The sequence below is a fragment of the Phoxinus phoxinus genome, assembly GCF_949152265.1.
Source record: "Phoxinus phoxinus genome assembly, chromosome: 2".
In the NCBI taxonomy this organism is placed as follows: domain Eukaryota; kingdom Metazoa; phylum Chordata; class Actinopteri; order Cypriniformes; family Leuciscidae; genus Phoxinus; species Phoxinus phoxinus.
In genome coordinates this window covers 11,661,717-11,679,533 of record NC_136877.1, presented here as the reverse complement: position 1 = coordinate 11,679,533, position 17,817 = coordinate 11,661,717, and the positions used below count along the sequence as shown (strand labels likewise).

General features: G+C 37.3%; 1 protein-coding gene across 1 annotated transcript in view; it reads right to left on the bottom strand.

Moving 5' to 3' along the window:
* Window positions 1-5,983, bottom strand: part of LOC306994416 (retinal-specific phospholipid-transporting ATPase ABCA4-like) — a 93,580-nt gene extending 87,597 nt beyond the window's left edge. Inside the window, exon 1 of the mRNA XM_079604904.1 lies at window positions 5,952-5,983. The gene's annotated coding sequence lies outside the window, so the exon portion shown is untranslated. The remainder of the gene's footprint in view (window positions 1-5,951) is intronic.
* Window positions 5,984-17,817: the final 11,834 nt, after the last annotated feature.

The window sequence follows — 17,817 nt, the reverse complement described above, 5'->3', positions numbered from 1 at the left end:
TGCTCTTCAAAGGTCAGACTCCTTCTGTTAGGGTGCATATTCAGTTGTCAGAACAATTACTCCTCTTCATGTGACACATTGTCCTTTGGCGAAGGACATTTCCATTTCTAGAGTGCGTCTCCTGTTATGGGAATATATAATATTATATATTTCTTTTCAGAGGACGTATCATTTTCTCTACGGAAACAAATTCTTCAGGGGACATGTTCTGCTTTAAAGTACCCAGACGGGAAATAGTTTCATGTTTAATTTCACACTACACTTTCATTTAACAAGTCTTCAAATTTGTTCATTGAAACTCCAGGCTGCCTGGAAGAAAACGTGCACAATGTCTCCCCACCATCTTCAATTTTTAAACAATTCTCCTTGAACATCTTGGGAAAAATTGCAACATCTGTGAAAACAAACTATATTATGTCATTCTAGAATATGGATTGCCTACTAAAGTGAGGGCACCCATTTTCTGTTTGTGACCCAGAAGGAGGTTACAGTGTTTCTATGGGCGCACTGGCTCTGTCTTTCTCTAGTAATTGTCTCTAGTTACAGTAAATATTTCATCAGGCATCAGCCAGAACATCATGCAGGAAAAATGACCAACACAGGAACCTTGTATGAAATATGCAGGGAGTAATTTCCTATTTATGAATCACTGTCTGTCATTGCTTTTCCATTCCATCTCAACCACAGAATTTATTTCAGTGGGAAATGGGGCTTTACACACACACACACACACACACACACACACACACACACACACACACACACACACACACACACACACACACACACACACACAATTCCCTAAAAAGGCCAATTACCGGGTGTGTGAACGAGTCGTAGTAAAAAGGTCAGAGAGCAAATTGAGGCTGTTATGGGATCGGCAGCATTTGCATACAATGAAAGGCCAGGAATATATTTTTCAGAGATTAAAATGTGAATGGGATATTAAAGTGTCTCACCAGGAAAGTTCTCTTCAAATTCATACATCGTGGACATTGAATACCATAGAACAATACATTTGTATGATGATTTTACAGAAAAGAGTGCAAATGGAAATAACTCTAAACAAAGTAATCCATAAATACACTGTAAAAAAATATTGTAATTTGTGCTAAAAAATGCTACAGTAAAATCATGTTAATTGTTGAACTGTAAGTTATCATATATACAATGAAAACATCACATTCTATGTAATTTTAGAGTAAAATACTATGGGTTTTGCACGTAAAAACTTTCCATATAATTAAAGCTACAATATGTAATTTTTTCGCTAACCTCTTACAATAACAAAGGCATAGGTTGATGACGCATAAGCAGAATTATGGAACTTGTCGTCATGCCGATGTATCTAATAATGTTTATGGATGATTGAATACCTTGATGTTTTTTAACATGACTGTGGTATGAAGCAGGGTGCGATTGCTAATGAGAGACAGATATTTATATTGATATTAGTAAGGGAACTAACAAGGTTAGTCTTAATTCAAGACTAAGCTGATTTGAAGACAAAAGTAACTTAGGCTGCGTTTACACTTGCATTAACATGCAACCTGTATCCGGATGTTGTCCACATACACATTAAAAACACAAGTGTAAACGGGCTTCTGATTGGAACGTTATCCGATCAGCGTGTCCAGGTTCGGAGGTATAGTCGAGGACGCATTGTGATCGGATCATTCTGTGTCAGTGTCAATCTTTTCACTATTTACATGTTTATGCCCAAAATGCTATAATATTCGAAGTAGTTGACTGTCATTTTCCTCTACGCTGTGTACGTTATTGATTAAATAGCCTAGGCTATTTAACATCGTTACCTCGTGGGCATTCATTCATTTATTCAAGACTGGAATAAACACCAGTGCACACAAGCAATCCTTTTAATAGTCAATTTCATTTAAAAATGTAAACCCAACAGGTTTGAAACGTCAGAAAGGGAAAAAAACTGTTAATGAGAAGACGAGCTTAGTGGATAAATATATTTAGCCTATTTATTATTCAGAATGCACAGTTGGAAAGAAAATATAGGCTATTTATAAGAACATTTCAGCAGGCTCAAGATGATTTATACAGATATCATTATTCATTGTTTTAATCAATTGGCAGCCATAAAACATTGTGATAATCTGCATTCTCACACTGTAAACAAAATATCCTGATATGTAACTAGAACGCGGAAGTAGTTGTGCAAGTAGTCCATTGCTGCACGTAGCTGTGTGGTTTTGCGATACAGTCGAGTGCAAAGGACATCGCAAATATACTGAAATGTTTGTCTTCGCACCTGAAAGTTGCAGAACCATTAATTTTCTGTAAAGAACGCACATTTGCCCCCCCACAGCTGGCAACGTTCTCGGACCCATACGTTTTTCTGTACTGTTACGGCATCTATCCACATCATTAGTACTTGCAGCCTCTTCATCCTCCTCATTTTGCAAGATTTGTAAAATGTCCCCTGACTGTTTTTAAAAGAAATCCCACCACTCCAGGTTGACTTTGCACCAGAGCCATTCTTTTTTTTTGCGAGATCCGATCTGTTATCCAGATACAGAAGTCACTTGATGAGGACAGGTGTAAACACACGGTGATCGCATGTTAATGCCAAGTGTAAACGGAGCAATACGTCAGGCACAAATATCCCATCCCTAAATCAGATATAAAATGTATATATTCATTCATGTTATTTGCCGTTTCTTTTTAAATTTACTAGCCATTTATGAGTGAAATAGTTTCCACAGCCATTTTCTTTTTTCAGTGTGTGACAATGCTGAATGTGGACTACAACATTCACCCCAACAATGCCCTCAAGCTTGGCATGAAGCACCAGAGACTCCAGTCACCCAATCCACACACTTCTCTCACTGCTACCATCAGACAAATGATACCGGAGCATCAGGTTTCACACAAGTGGGACGCTTTTTCCTTCAAGCCATCCAGACCGCCTGAACTCTAATACCAAACAACTGCCACACATTGAACCCTTCAGCGCCGGACTTTATCACTCTCACACTGGACTCTTCTTGCAATTTTATTAGTCTGCACTGGAATCTCTCAAATACACTCTGGGCTCTTACTGACAGTGGCAGCATGTAAATGCTTGTGTTTTGTGTTGCCCACCTCCGGTACCACAAACCAGCCACTGACAATAACAAGATTTTATAAGATTTAATCCTGTCTGTGCATATTAAACAGGTTTTTGACATTGAGAAAGTTAAATACTTGAGCTTTACCCTTTTGATAAAGATTAATTTTTATTTTTTATAAACTGCACATAATGACATTACTGAAATGAAAGGCCACTCGGAGTGTACACTTTCATGAGTGTTTTTCAACACACTTAAGTACACTTTCAAAAAGTGTACTTTGTAATAATGTTGAATTAATAGTTTTACTTTAAAGTTTTAAATCATTATGTTTTAATAAACTTTTGTCTTGTTTTAAATCATTATGTTTTAATAAACTTTTGTCTTGTTTTAAAGTAGTACACTTATTTTCATGTGTTGACTAAAGCATATGTAAAGTATTTGATTATAATTTTTAACCGTAGCCTAGTATTTAAAATCCGTAAACTGATATATATATTTTTTTATTCCGACCATATTTCAAATAATAGAGTAGTGATTATGAAATTATGTATAAATTACTTAATTCATCTTTAAGTTCGGCTAATTGTATTATTGCTTAAATTATTAAATGCATTTTCATTTAGTTGCAATTAACATGCAACTATAAGTGCACAAAAACATTACATTCAGTTTGATATTAAGTAGGCTATATTCACTTAGAGTATATTATTCTCATAAGTACTCTTTTTAAAAGTATTCTAAAGTGTACTTCTTTTTCACTAGGTTAATTAAGAACTTTATGTTAATATTTGGCTTTAGACAGCTTATTAAAGCTAAAGTTATCCAACCAAAAACCTGTTAGTATTGTTGATTGATTAATATTCATGGTCATCCATTTGGTATGCAAACAGTATATTTAGTCAATTGGTTCCCATTTTACTCCAAAATTGTTTTTAATGCAGCATGACAGAGAATGTGTTGTAGATGTAATGCCATGCATACTTCAAGTTTTAATACTGTAAATAAAAAGTCAGTATAGGTGACGTTTAATTGACACTCTTGCACTACAAGTATGAAACCATCACTGGTCACCAGATCTTTTTATGTTTTGAAATCATCGAACCATCAGAAAATAAACTACAGTACAGTCATTACCTGCATACAGAAATACAGTCTCACTCATTGTCCTGCAGTGGCCGCAAAATATGAAAGTATACTTTCACTTTTTTCCTCTTGAAAAATAAAAAGAGACCCAAGGCAGAACGTTCAGGCTTCTGTTTTGCATACAAGAAAACGAGACGTTGATTTATACTGCCAAGCTCCAAAAAGCTGCGTTAAAGTAGTCTGCATGTATTGCATGTCTTCTGAAGTCATATGTGGCTTTGTTCGAGGAACGCTTCTAAAGGCTCCATTTATTGAAAACAAGCGTGAAAAGCGAAGCATTGTGCCTGACATCTCATTTTGAAGTTTGCAAAAGAAAGAAAATAATACTGTTGAAACAACATGAAAGTGAAAGAATATTTCTGGCTGAACTATTTATTTAAGCCACATTTAAATGTTTGAAGGTCATCACCTATATATCACTCTTTGAAGCAGTGCTTTCAGTCAGACCATCCCCTGTTATGAAATGAACACTTTTCATATTTTTGCATAATCTCTCGATGTATTGCTGAATGCAAAGCAAGCAAACATCAAAGCGTCCACTGAGGAAACACTTTTATAATGGGCAAATGCAGATGAAGTCTAAAAGTTGAGCGAATTCGACTTTCAACTATTTCTTTTGGTCAGAGAGAACAGAGTTTTTACATGACCTCAGATTTCAGGATAAGAATATGCATTTGTATAAGGTCACTCATTGGTTGGGGCGGTGAATTCATTTTTAAAAGTACTTATATTTCATGTAGTCTCTCTGTGAATGTGAGCTCATTAAATCTGCATACATAAAAACTAACTATAGTAAGATTACAGAAATGCTGCTTAAAGTTGTTTTAAAGGGGTTTACCAATTCACATCGCAGGACATTTCAAGCTATTTAGACAAATTGCTTCCAACATTTCGACTCCCATATGCCTCATCCACACAGATAGTTATAGCTTTCACTTATTTTATGCATATTAATCATGTCCCATTATGCGGAGGTATCACAACACAGGACTGAATAAATGAAGATGGAAGCAGTTCCCCATAAACATTAAGTTTAATTAACTGTAGGAGGTAAAACTCTCGCTCTTCTTCACTTCAAAGCTTGAAAATGTCTTAATTACTTCCTGTTGGGGTCCTGATTAGCAACATTAACAACGAGGATCCCCATGGGATTGGCCAATTAGCATCAGATATTGTGACTCAATAATTAATGACAAAGTAGAATTGCCCTTTTAAATTTTACATTACTTGTAAAATTATGCCCAGTCATTTGAGTTAATGTCAATATTTAAAAAGTAATTCTATCCACATTCGTCAGTTTGATATGCTTCTTTATTTCACAATGCATGTTAAGGAGGATCACGCCACATGTAAATGTCTACAATTTTTATTGTTTACCGATTTGTGATCAGGTTAATGAATGTTAAATAACGGAATGTGCATAATAATTTAGTTTTACACATAATATGTAACTTCCGTACACCGAAAACCGCTAGCCACATGTGGCTAGTGAGCAAAAATGTTAATGTCAAGCCCTGGTTGTCATGTTGCAAAGTTAGTAGAATGTCTAAAGTGGATTGTCGAAATAAAGTGTAACCCAATTTCTCTGTACCGTACTTTTTACACCCCATGACAAAAAATCCATTGTTTTTATTGTGTGTAAAAAAGTTCAGTAAAATGACATGTCATTTCAATTGTGTTGCCCATAATACAGCAGAATCATGCTCAAAAACATTATAAAACACTCACCTGTGTTTTAACTGGAGTAGATGTTCCCGTCATGGGAAAATGTCCAGTATGGTCCAAACACCTGCACTTATTCTACACTGCTAACAATTCAACCAGCCACACACACAAACAACCAAATCAACCAGCTGACCTGATACAGACGGTCTGTCTCTTACACTCTTTCTCTAATATACCTGTCTCTCTCTCTCTGTCTCTCAGCCTACGTAACTCCCCAAGCAATACACTGCAAATGAGCTCTGTGTCTATGGATACAGGTGAGACGGTGTGTGTTACACAAGAAAGAACACACCCACGTAAACAGCTTCACTTCTGTAATCAAATGAGTTGCGTTTGTGATATAATTTTGCTTGACATTTTCGCGGTTCAGAATGAATCAGATTCAAGTGTGGCGAGTTAATAATCAGCTTAGACCGAGAATAGAAAATAGCGAGCGTGTATCAGCTGATGAGTTTTACAGCAGCAGTAAAACGAACCTGAGGGTGAAAGGCCTGTGACTGTGAAAGAGAAATTAATCTGCACAACTCTTAATTAAGGCTGTCAATCAATTATATGTATATATGTTTAATCATTTTTTTTTACATTAAATACCTTATAATGCTTACATAAATCAATATTTGCTGAGAAATTCCCCCAAATGAAGATTATTTTAAATACATTTCCTTATTGTGGAAGACAAGTAAATAATTGAAATGATATTATAAAAAGTGACATTTGAGATTTGTTTTATTTCCATATCATTAAACATAAGTCACTGACCTTCAGTCCATTATGCAGTTGTGCTCCTCTGAGGGTCATTCAAACAGGACACATTCTTGTATTTAACCAACCAACCAACCAACCAACCAACCAACCAACCAACCAACCAACCAACCAACCAACCAACCAACCAACCAACTAACTAACTATTTTAAACAGATATGGTTTTCCAGTGAACATCTGATCACACTTTAACTATTTAAAATAATCTCAATTAAATAATCTCAATTATTTTGAGAAGTTTTTGAACTTTCAGCATATTCTTCCCCCTTTTCAAACTTTGTATACAAGTGTTAACATAATTATGGTTAAGTGAACTTTAACTTCAAGATAAACAATTTTGTTTCAAGAATATTGGAAGTTTGTAAAGATGTGTAATTTTTATTTAAAAATAAAAAGCCAAAAAAAAATGCTCATATATTATATTTAATGACAATGAGTTAATGAAGGCTTTGTTATAGTCATGAAAGTTTTGTATATTAATTTTGCAAACACATTATTTGAGAAAAAAAAGGTAAAGCATGTTGTAATGAATAGTTGACACAACAAATGAGCATTCAGCAGTTACATGGAATGATTTCTTACATTGGCAGTGCGCGGGATCACATATACCAAAACAAAAAACATTCCAACACGGAACTCACATTTCAAAGTAGAATAACTTAGAATAATGGAGAAACCAGTATGTGAACTTAGCATGTTTTCAAAATCTCTGCAAACATACTATGGTATTTTAATGCTATAGTGTAAAAAAAAAAAAAAAAAAAAAAAATATTTAAAATCTATTTACTGAATAGAATGCATCAGGCAAGAGATTATTTTAATGAAAATGGTATGCTCCAAGCAAGCGGGCGCTACTTGGACGCCGACTAGATTTACATTTTTTTTCCATCTCAGAGTGATTTTTGATATCACTCATAAAAAATTGGCCAAATTCCGTGACATTCCGTTTAATGCAGTAAATTCCAATTTTATAATTCAGTCTGTGTTTTCATAGGGTCCTAATAAAGTACAGCAGCACTGCAAAGATGTAAAAATTTCATTTGTATATTTGTCTTTACCTCCCCAATTGAAGATGCTAGGCCATGCTCGAAAGAAAGACTCGCGAGGAAAGCTCAAACCCCTGAAATGCAAATTCAATAAGCACTCAAAGTGTCCGGGGATCAAGTTGTGAAAATGCCGTCTCGCATCACTTTCCCCAGACATGACACAGCTCTGATGTGAATATATTTAATCAAGTGTATATTTGTTTCATCATGTGCATGATTGCGCTCTGTATTATGTTGCATTGTTGTACACAATCTTGAGAGGTAAAAGTGTACGCTGGTTGTTGCGTGTTAAGTAAGATACATTTAAGTGATGCACAGGACACGTATTACACACTAGCCAAAGTTTGTCCTCCATTTTATGAGAATACATAACCTGTGTTCTACATTATAAAACATCATAGTTCCTGTTATGAAGACAGTCATAATGGTTACTGAACACACAGGTGATAAACCAGGAAAACGAAGTTGTGTCATAAATGCTGTAGATGTATTTTGTATACAAGAGTGTTTCAGGGACAAAGGTCAAGGGCATCATGGGAAGAGCCTGAACCTGCTATGTAATGTCAATCACCTGCTAACAGTGACAGCAAACAAATCATTATGCTTCATATACTGTAGGCCTGGACATTTATTTTGAATATATTTACATGGCACTATATTTTTCATGTAGATTGAGGTATTTTGACACTTTACAATAAAGTTCCATTTGTTAATTTCAACATTTACTAATACATTATAAAAACCGAAAGTTGCATCATTTAATATTATTTAATGGACCTGTGCTAACATAAACAGACAATGAACAGTTGTATTTTAATTAAATTAATAACAAAGTTTAATAAACACTGTAACATTACCGTACATATACATATAGTAATTTTAGTTATTAACATTAATTAACCATATTGCAAAGTGTTACCAATATTTTACATACTATATCTCACTCTGCTATCAAAATCCATATTAAATTGCAATTAGAAGTTATTCTAATTTCACATTTCAAAGAGAGTTGAGCAAAAACATAGTATTTATATCATTATGTGTCGCTCGTTGCTTATTAGATCTATTATGCACCTGTTATCAGCCGCAGTTATATTTTATGATGACATTTGTCAAAATAATTCCCCAGAAATACCTGAAAGGGGTCCTACTATACTTTTTCAAATTTAGTTAGTGTGTAATGTTGCTTGCAGTCAGTTCTGCAAGTTTACAAAACTCAAGTTTACAAAAGGGATTCCCAACCATTTCCTCCCCCATAATCTTTTTTTTTTCTCTCTCCTTTTCGCTGCAAATCCGCGCACAGACAATTTGGATTGCAAGCGTCTTGCGGGAAACCATTTTAATGACAATTCCAGTCTCAGTTGTGAAATGTAGTTTGCAGACCAGACAGTTCTTCCTATCAATTCTTCCAATTCTAAAGTCCTCTGTCACCGATCCATCGTGAAATATGCGCCCAGCAGCATCTGAATGCTACCCCAGATAGTTGTACAGTGTGAAAAGAACAGTGATCTAACGTCTTTCAAAATCTTGCAATGTGAAATCGGCATAAGGCATCATAGTCACTTTCTGCAAAAGGCTCTCAGAGAGTAGCAATAGCTAAATTATGCATTGTTAATCCAAAATATAATGTTTTGGCCAAATTGTAATAGACCATCACATGTATCCTTTGTTGTCATAATGCATTGTGATTGGTTCACTGAAAAAAAAAAAAAAAAAATCCAATTGCAGACAGAGTTGAGGAAAATGTCCATTATAACCAGGGTTTATGGATGGTCCTATTGTAAGATACAAACCAGACACTGTATGATCCTGTATGATCTGCCTGATAGAGTAATTTCTATGTAAATCTGCATCACTACTTTGTCACCTTTCCCAGAAAAAGTGCAATTTCACGTGCTGGCACGATGCAGATGGCATACAGAGATCTGAATGTATTATTATTTCTAGCAGTTTCTGTGTGTAAAAGGGTGAATATCACAAATCCTGTCAAGAAATCAAAGGAAATAAATGAGAAATGCTATTTCATATAATACATAAGGAAACGATTTTTACACTTCCTATTGCCACTCATTATTTTTAGCAGCTTAGAAGAAAGAATCCAACCATGCTGTACATTAAGAGCTGATTAAGAGTCATATCAAAACAGAAAATCAAGTCAGGGCTATAATCAACACAGACGTATACACTATTATACAGATAATAAACAGTTTTATATTCCACGTCACTAAGCAAACATATAATGAATGAGGATATGCAAAGCTAAACATTTCAAATCTGATTAGATGTTATATAGAAACCCTGAATAATTGGTAGTGGCTATGGATTCACTTTACCTGATTATATGATGAGAATCATCACTTTTGTGTTAAAAAACAGCTGAACGCCCTCACTGTCACGGGTATGGTGCGGATGAAGACAAAGGCAAAGGCACAAAGCTCCAATTCAAACTTTTACTATAATAAAGCTTACACAAAACGGAAACACTCACGATACACTGTAACATAATCAAACATTGACCGACAACTGAAGGGAGAAAGACAGGAACTTAAATACAGAGGATGACGAGGGTACAACAGGTGAAGACAATGAAGGGTGATTAACTGATTAACTAAACAGGTGACGAAAATGAACTAATGAAAATGACGACAGAGATGATGAAAACACTGAAGATGGAAAACAAACTAAAAGTCCATGATAAACAACAGAAAACACATTAACAATGTGACAGAACCCCCCCCTCCCCCCAGGCGCGTCCTCGCGCCGTAAAACATCCAAAGGGGTGGGAGGGTGGGCGCCCTGGAGGCTGATGAACAGGTGGCCGATCTGGAGCAGGAAGCCTCCAGGGCGGAGCAGGACGTGCAGGTGGCCAGGGCGGAGCAGGATGAGGGCGTGGCCATGGCGGAGCAGACGGACCCTCAGGCGTCCATGGCGGTGAGGACCCTTCGGGCGGCCATGGCGGTGAGGACCCTTCGGGCGGCCATGGCGGTGAGGACCCTTCGGGCGGCCATGGCGGTGAGGACCCTTCGGGCGGCCATGGCGACCGTGTCGGAAGGGCCTCCACGATCCCCTCAGAGGACTAATTGCCCCCCCCCAAAATTTTCTTGGGGAGGTCAGCACTGGACTGGACCCGCGGCGAAGAGGACTCTGAGCTGACCGGGGCCAGCGGCGAAGGCTCTGGGCTGAACGGGACCAGCGGCGAAGGCCCTGGGCTGGACGGGACCAGCGGTGCAGGAAGCTCTGGGCTGGACGGGACCAGCGGTGCAGGAAGCTCTGGGCTGGACGGGACCAGCGGTGCAGGAAGCTCTGGGCTGGACGGGACCAGCGGTGCAGGAAGCTCTGGGCTGGACGGGACCAGCGGTGCAGGAAGCTCTGGGCTGGACGGGACCAGCGGTGCAGGAAGCTCTGGGCTGGACGGGACCAGCGGTGCAGGAAGCTCTGGGCTGGACGGGACCAGCGGTGCAGGAAGCTCTGGACTGGACGGGACCAGCGGTGCAGGAAGCTCTGGGCTGGACGGGACCAGCGGTGCAGGAAGCTCTGGGCTGGACGGGACCAGCGGTGCAGGAAGCTCTGGGCTGGACGGGACCAGCGGTGCAGGAAGCTCTGGGCTGGACGGGACCAGCGGTGCAGGAAGCTCTGGACTGGACGGGACCAGCGGTGCAGGAAGCTCTGGGCTGGACGGGACCAGCGGTGCAGGAAGCTCTGGGCTGGACGGGACCAGCGGTGCAGGAAGCTCTGGGCTGGACGGGACCAGCGGTGCAGGAAGCTCTGGGCTGGACGGGACCAGCGGTGCAGGAAGCTCTGGGCTGGACGGGACCAGCGGTGCAGGAAGCTCTGGGCTGGACGGGACCAGCGGTGCAGGAAGCTCTGGGCTGGACGGGACCAGCGGTGCAGGAAGCTCTGGGTTGGACGGGACCAGCGGTGCAGGAAGCTCTGGGCTGGACGGGACCAGCGGTGCCTCTGGATCGGCTGGTGTTACCGTGAGGGAGGAACCACAAACCCAAAGAGCTCTGTCCATAAACTCAATAAACGGTCGATCTAAGTCCCTGCGCAGCAATATCTGGGCCAGTGGATCATCAAGTCCTCTCCAGAACCGTTGCTTAAGAAACTCTTCCTCCCAGTAAACATCCTGATGTAGATGCAGGTAAACATCCACAAACTCCTCCAATGAACTCCCATTCTGATCAAACAGAAATGCCTCCATAGCGTCCTCCATTACTTCAGTGGTCGGTCAATCTGTCACGGGTATGGTGCGGATGAAGGCAAAGGCAAAGGCACAAAGCTCCAATTCAAACTTTTACTATAATAAAGCTTACACAAAACGGAAACACTCACGATACACTGTAACATAATCAAACATTGACCGACAACTGAAGGGAGAAAGACAGGAACTTAAATACAGAGGATGACGAGGGTACAACAGGTGAAGACAATGAAGGGTGATTAACTGATTAACTAAACAGGTGACGAAAATGAACTAATGAAAATGACGACAGAGATGATGAAAACACTGAAGATGGAAAACAAACTAAAAGTCCATGATAAACAACAGAAAACACATTAACAATGTGACACTCACCATCTTGTACACTGCAACAAAAGAAAAGAATAATTTCGTTTTTTTTCTTTACTCAGTTTTTTTTGTCTGGTTTCCAATGCAAATATCTAAACAATCAATTTCATGGTAATGACATAAGAAACATAAACTTAATTCAAATTGAAAACAAGGTTTATGTAGACAAGGTTATTTTTTTTCCACTCTTAGAAATAAAGTTTCTATAGCCTATTGACATTAATGGTTCCATAAAGAGCCTTTAACATCCATGGAATGTTTACATTGCACAAAATATTCTTTATTCTTTTTGATTTAGTCTTAGTCTTCATCTTCACAAGAAAATGCTTATTGGTCTTAGTCACATTTTAGTCATTTTCTCTTTCATAGTTTTAGTCTAGTTTTAGTTGACGAAAAGTCATTGTATATTTTGTCAACTTTTAATCATTACTTTTAGTCAAACTGCAGTTACCGATATTCATTTTGGTAGCTATTTTATTTGTAGTCTTTATTAAAAATGCCATTATAATTGTTCTCTCTAGGCCAATTAAATTAAGCTTATGAGAAATTTGAACCAAGGTAACAGGCTGTATTGACACTGCACTCTTTAGCAGTAGCACTTGTGCAATTCTAGATATCCCTTTTACTTTGTTCAGTGGTTCTCCATTTTTTTAGAGTGCCAAATATTCTAGGCTATGTGGCACAATTTTTCTTGTCACAAAAGTCTTGTGAATAAATAATCAGTATGGGTTTCATCACCTTATCTCAGTGACAATTTTTGTTTTTGTTTTTTCACAAACCAAGCATAAATGTAATTATCTCAAAACTACAAACTTTTACATACATGCTGCTGACATATTGTTGTAGCAGTGTGTGTGCTAAATGCAGTGTAATCAGACGTTAGCCATGAAAATGTCGCAAGTAACAGAAATAAGCCCAAATGTCAGCCCATGTCAGAACACCTTCAGGGCCCAGAGAACACCTCAGACCCCATTTCTGCTCCTACAGAAACTACAACACACAAGATAGACAGAACATGTACTTGGATCAGGAACTCACAACGAAACTGAACCTGAACTAGACTAACGTGTCAGAATCCAGACACAGAGCCTCTAATGCTGAAAACACACAGAGCTTGGAAAAACCTTGTTCTCACACAAAGATGAGAACAAGACAGTATAAAGGGGTGTCAGGATCCTGTCACTGAACTATAAACATGACCAAAGAATCCTGAATTTTTTTGTGTGCTTGAATAGATGGCAAAACTTGTATCGCATTGACAGCATCTAAAGCATTAACGTTTTGGCATGTTTGGCACGTTGTTCGTTGATACCCTGCGGTCTTCTTTCTTTTTTCATAATATATATATTTTTTAATTCAAATTATTATTTCATGTTGGTTTATTTATTTGGTATGTAGCAATGCAAGACGCTTGTCCATACTTATAGCATACATATAACATATGAACAAAGGTCTTCTTAATGATTTTAAGTTTTGTTCAAGGTAATTAAGCAACAGTTTCAATAACATAAGAATATGTAAAAGTATGGTATTTGTAGGCAAAAAACACCACTGTTGTTTGGGTTAAATGTGTATGCAATTACTTTGGTGCCAATAATAAAGACTGTAACTTTTCAATAAACTAATGAAAATATAAATTGAAACTGACTAAAATGTCTTTGAAACTGAAAAAAAATGTTGTTCAAAAAATTTACTGTCATTAAAATATGTTAATATAAAATAAAAAAATACAGAAACAAAATTATTTTAAAAAGTAAAGATTCTGAAAGCATAGAAGGAGATCCCATACTAAATTTAATATAGGGCCTAGATTTACAGTAGCAACAATACATTATTTGATTATTTATTATATGAAATTAACTCTTTCCCCGCTAACGTTTAAAAAAAGTTGTCTATTATTTTAGCTAAAGTATTTGTATAAATAATGTGTGCCTTTTTGCCCCATGCTGGTGAGCCAACCTTGCCACCTCATACATTTCTAAAAAATAAACAAAATGAAACAAAATAAACAACTTTTTTTTTACACAAAATCTGTTGCTCCATCAGTGTTCAATACAAACACAGTGTTCAATACAAACATATTTTGTCTGCAATCATACACTATGAGAGTAAAGCACATTTTTCTTAATCCCTGTTGTACCCTAATATTTTTAAAAGTATGCTTCTATTTCATGAGTGTATTCATAATTGTTCATATTCTTCATTTGCATTGGCATTTTAGATGTTGGCATTGAGTTGATATTGGGTGTTCAGTGTGTGTAAAAGTACTATAACCACTTGTATACTATTAAGATCCTGTTGGGCTACACATATTTACAGCCCATCTCATAGGCGCACAAGGTGCTGGATTTCAGAACATCTCTTTGTAAGGGTCTCTAGCAAAGCGCTCGGAGAGTAAAACTGTATGATTAGGTTCAATGGAATATATTTGAAGCCCGAACCCCAGGCCTCAAATACAAATGCTTTATGAAATGCAATAATAAAGCTAAAAGTTGCTCTGTTTTGAGTGAGAAAAGGTCTAGCAGAACAACCCATCAAAACAATGATGCTTGAGTGAGGCTGAATGAGAGCGAGAGAGCTGCCAGTTCTCCTGCCATCTCCAACTTAAAAAGTACTGAAATTGGTTAGATGTCTGTGGAGAGTGGCGGAGTGCCACTCCACTTTTTCATCTTTCTCTCTTTCATCTGAGGAGCAGATGGCAGAAGACTTAGGCGCTTTGAAAATCGAAGATTGCAAGCCAGCGTGAGGTTGCACTTGGGGAAACGATTTGGACTTTAAAGTTTGTGGGGAGTCTGAAGTGATGGCTGCATAGGCATCGTTCTGTTTGTGCTAATTTGCTCTTTAGTGGAGGAGAACATTAAGAGAGCAGCCACTCCACCACAGCCAGAATGCAACGGGAACATGCAGAAATTATTCAGTCGTTGTTTTGAAGGAGTGCTGAAAAGGAAAGGCCTTTGTTTGATTTCAGTATCAGTATCAATGTTCAGAAACTGAATTACAGTTCAGTTTCTACTATACTGCAGCTCTTCAGTGTGTTCGTGTTTTTACTCGCTGACCTCGACGGACTGAACAGAAGAGATTAATCACATCAAAGAGGGCAGAGCCTCAGAGCCAGGCCTTCCAATTGCATATTTGCCATGGACCAATGGTAGTTCAAAGGGGTTTACCAACAGCTTTGGGAAGCTGTTTCGAACTTCTGAAACAAACTCCAAATAAACTTAGTTTTGGCCTGATTTAGACCTTTACAACAACCAATGGCCCAAAATTCTGAATGTGTTCAAACTTTCTACCAGTGAGAACTTCATATCAACATGTGAAGTTCTTCAGATTTTTGACAGTATTTACCTCAGTTCTTAATGTGAGGTAAATCTCTTGAGATTGAGAAGAGGTTCAGAAAGCCTCTCGACTGACCGCTAGTGGGTCATACTACTTAAGACACTGTCTTAACTTAATGGCTATGCAACTGGCAGCAGATCAGAACTCTCACAGAACTATTTCAAATGTCTAATTGTAAGGCTGGTGGACAAGTAAAGATGTTAAATGTTTCTGGTGAAAGAGTTTGAGGTACAGTGTTGCTCAGCGGTGTCCAATGCTGCATAATTTAGCTTGAATCTTAAACGGGGTCCTATTATGCTTTTTTACATGTTCAACTTTCTTGTCTATGTTATGTTGCTATTTGAGCATGAAAAAGGTCTGCAAAGTTACAAAGCACAAAGGGAGTTATTCTCTATGTCATTAAGCACTGTTTCTAAAATCCCCAAAACGGCTCGATTGTGTTCTTGAGATTTTACGTCACAACATTCCTCAATTAAATAATTCCATCCCAAGAAACACGCGAAATAAAGCAGGTAGGCCTGGTTGAGTTACGTTAGTAGTGTGTTGAAACTCGCGGTTATGTTAAGAGGCGTGACAATTCCCAAACACATTTGAAGCGGTTTGCCAGTCACAACACACTGGTCCAGCCGACCAATACAAACACAGTGATATTGAGAGGATGTGCTTCAAAGAGACAAGTACTGTCGTTCGTTACCAATAGTTGATGCTTTTGGGAAACGCACCCCAGAGTGTTACTGAAAGACAGGAAAGAGAGGTGAGGAAAGGTTCTACAACAATGTAAACATTTTTTTTTTTTTTTTTTTTTGAGTGTATAAATGTAAAATATATTTACTTAGATTGTTGCTGCATAATTTGAAATGGTGTGATTGCATTTGTTGTGGTATGGATCTAATGCATTCTGTAAGTTCAAGTATTTGTGTCACTATCTCGAAATGAATAGTTATAGCACATTATTTAGCTAGTAATGTGAGTTAGATGGATGCCATCACAAATGTAACAAATCAAAATAACTGATGTGTAAAAATGAGGTGCAAAGAATTGTTGATTAATGATCTAAACCTTATGGAATTAGAATAGTCTCAATATAAATATTTCCAAAATAAATATATGATTTTTAAATGTGTATGTATTTCACATTCACACAAAGTTATTCACAAATGCAAAGCATGATGGATAAAACCCAGGTGTGTTCACAAATGTTTGAATACTTTTACATTTACAAATTGATTGATAGATGCTTTTGCAAATCATCATATATTTGGACTGCTTTGAATTTGTGTGTAGATGTTGTTTTAGACTTTCCTGTCAGGTTTCCATTCCCATGCACAAATCTGATATATTGCCATTATATATATATATATATATATATATATATATATATATATATATATATATATATATATATATATATATATATATATATATATATATATATATACCTTTCAAAAGTTTTGGGTCTGTGAGATTTCAAGCTCACTTAGGCTGCATTTATTTGATCCAAACTATAGTAAATTTTGTGAAATATTATTACAATTTAAAATAATTGTTTTCTATTTTAATATATTTTACATTTACAGGGCAAACTATCAATGTCTTTCAAAAACATTTCAACAATACTGAATAAAAACAAAAATACCACCAAAAGACAACAGAGAGATACAAAATAACATCACAAACCAATCTGATGAAATTACATCCCTTACAGACACGGTTTTAATCAAGACAAAAATAATTTCCATAGAAATTGTTCAATTTAAAAAGTTATAGCTCAGCAGTTTTTTAAATAAAATATTACTCAACTCTATAGCTGCATCTAAAATTGCATACTGTCAGAGTATGTAGTACAATTGATAAAGAACTTCTTGACTATTGTGCACTTTACGGAAATTACTTCACGCAAACTGTCCTACTTTCAGCTTTAGAAAGTTTCGGACCATTAACCTCAAACATGCATTGAAGGATGCTAAATATGAACATATTCCTAAAGGTTCCTATAGATTATGTATAAATCATCTGTATGCACAAAAGTGTCATGTCCCTGGGCTGATCTGTCAGTTTTTTCCCTGTCTCGGTTTTGTGTTTGTTTGGAGCACATGAGTTCGATTTGACAGTTCACCATGTACTTCGCTGTCATCATGGCATCTTATCCCACCCC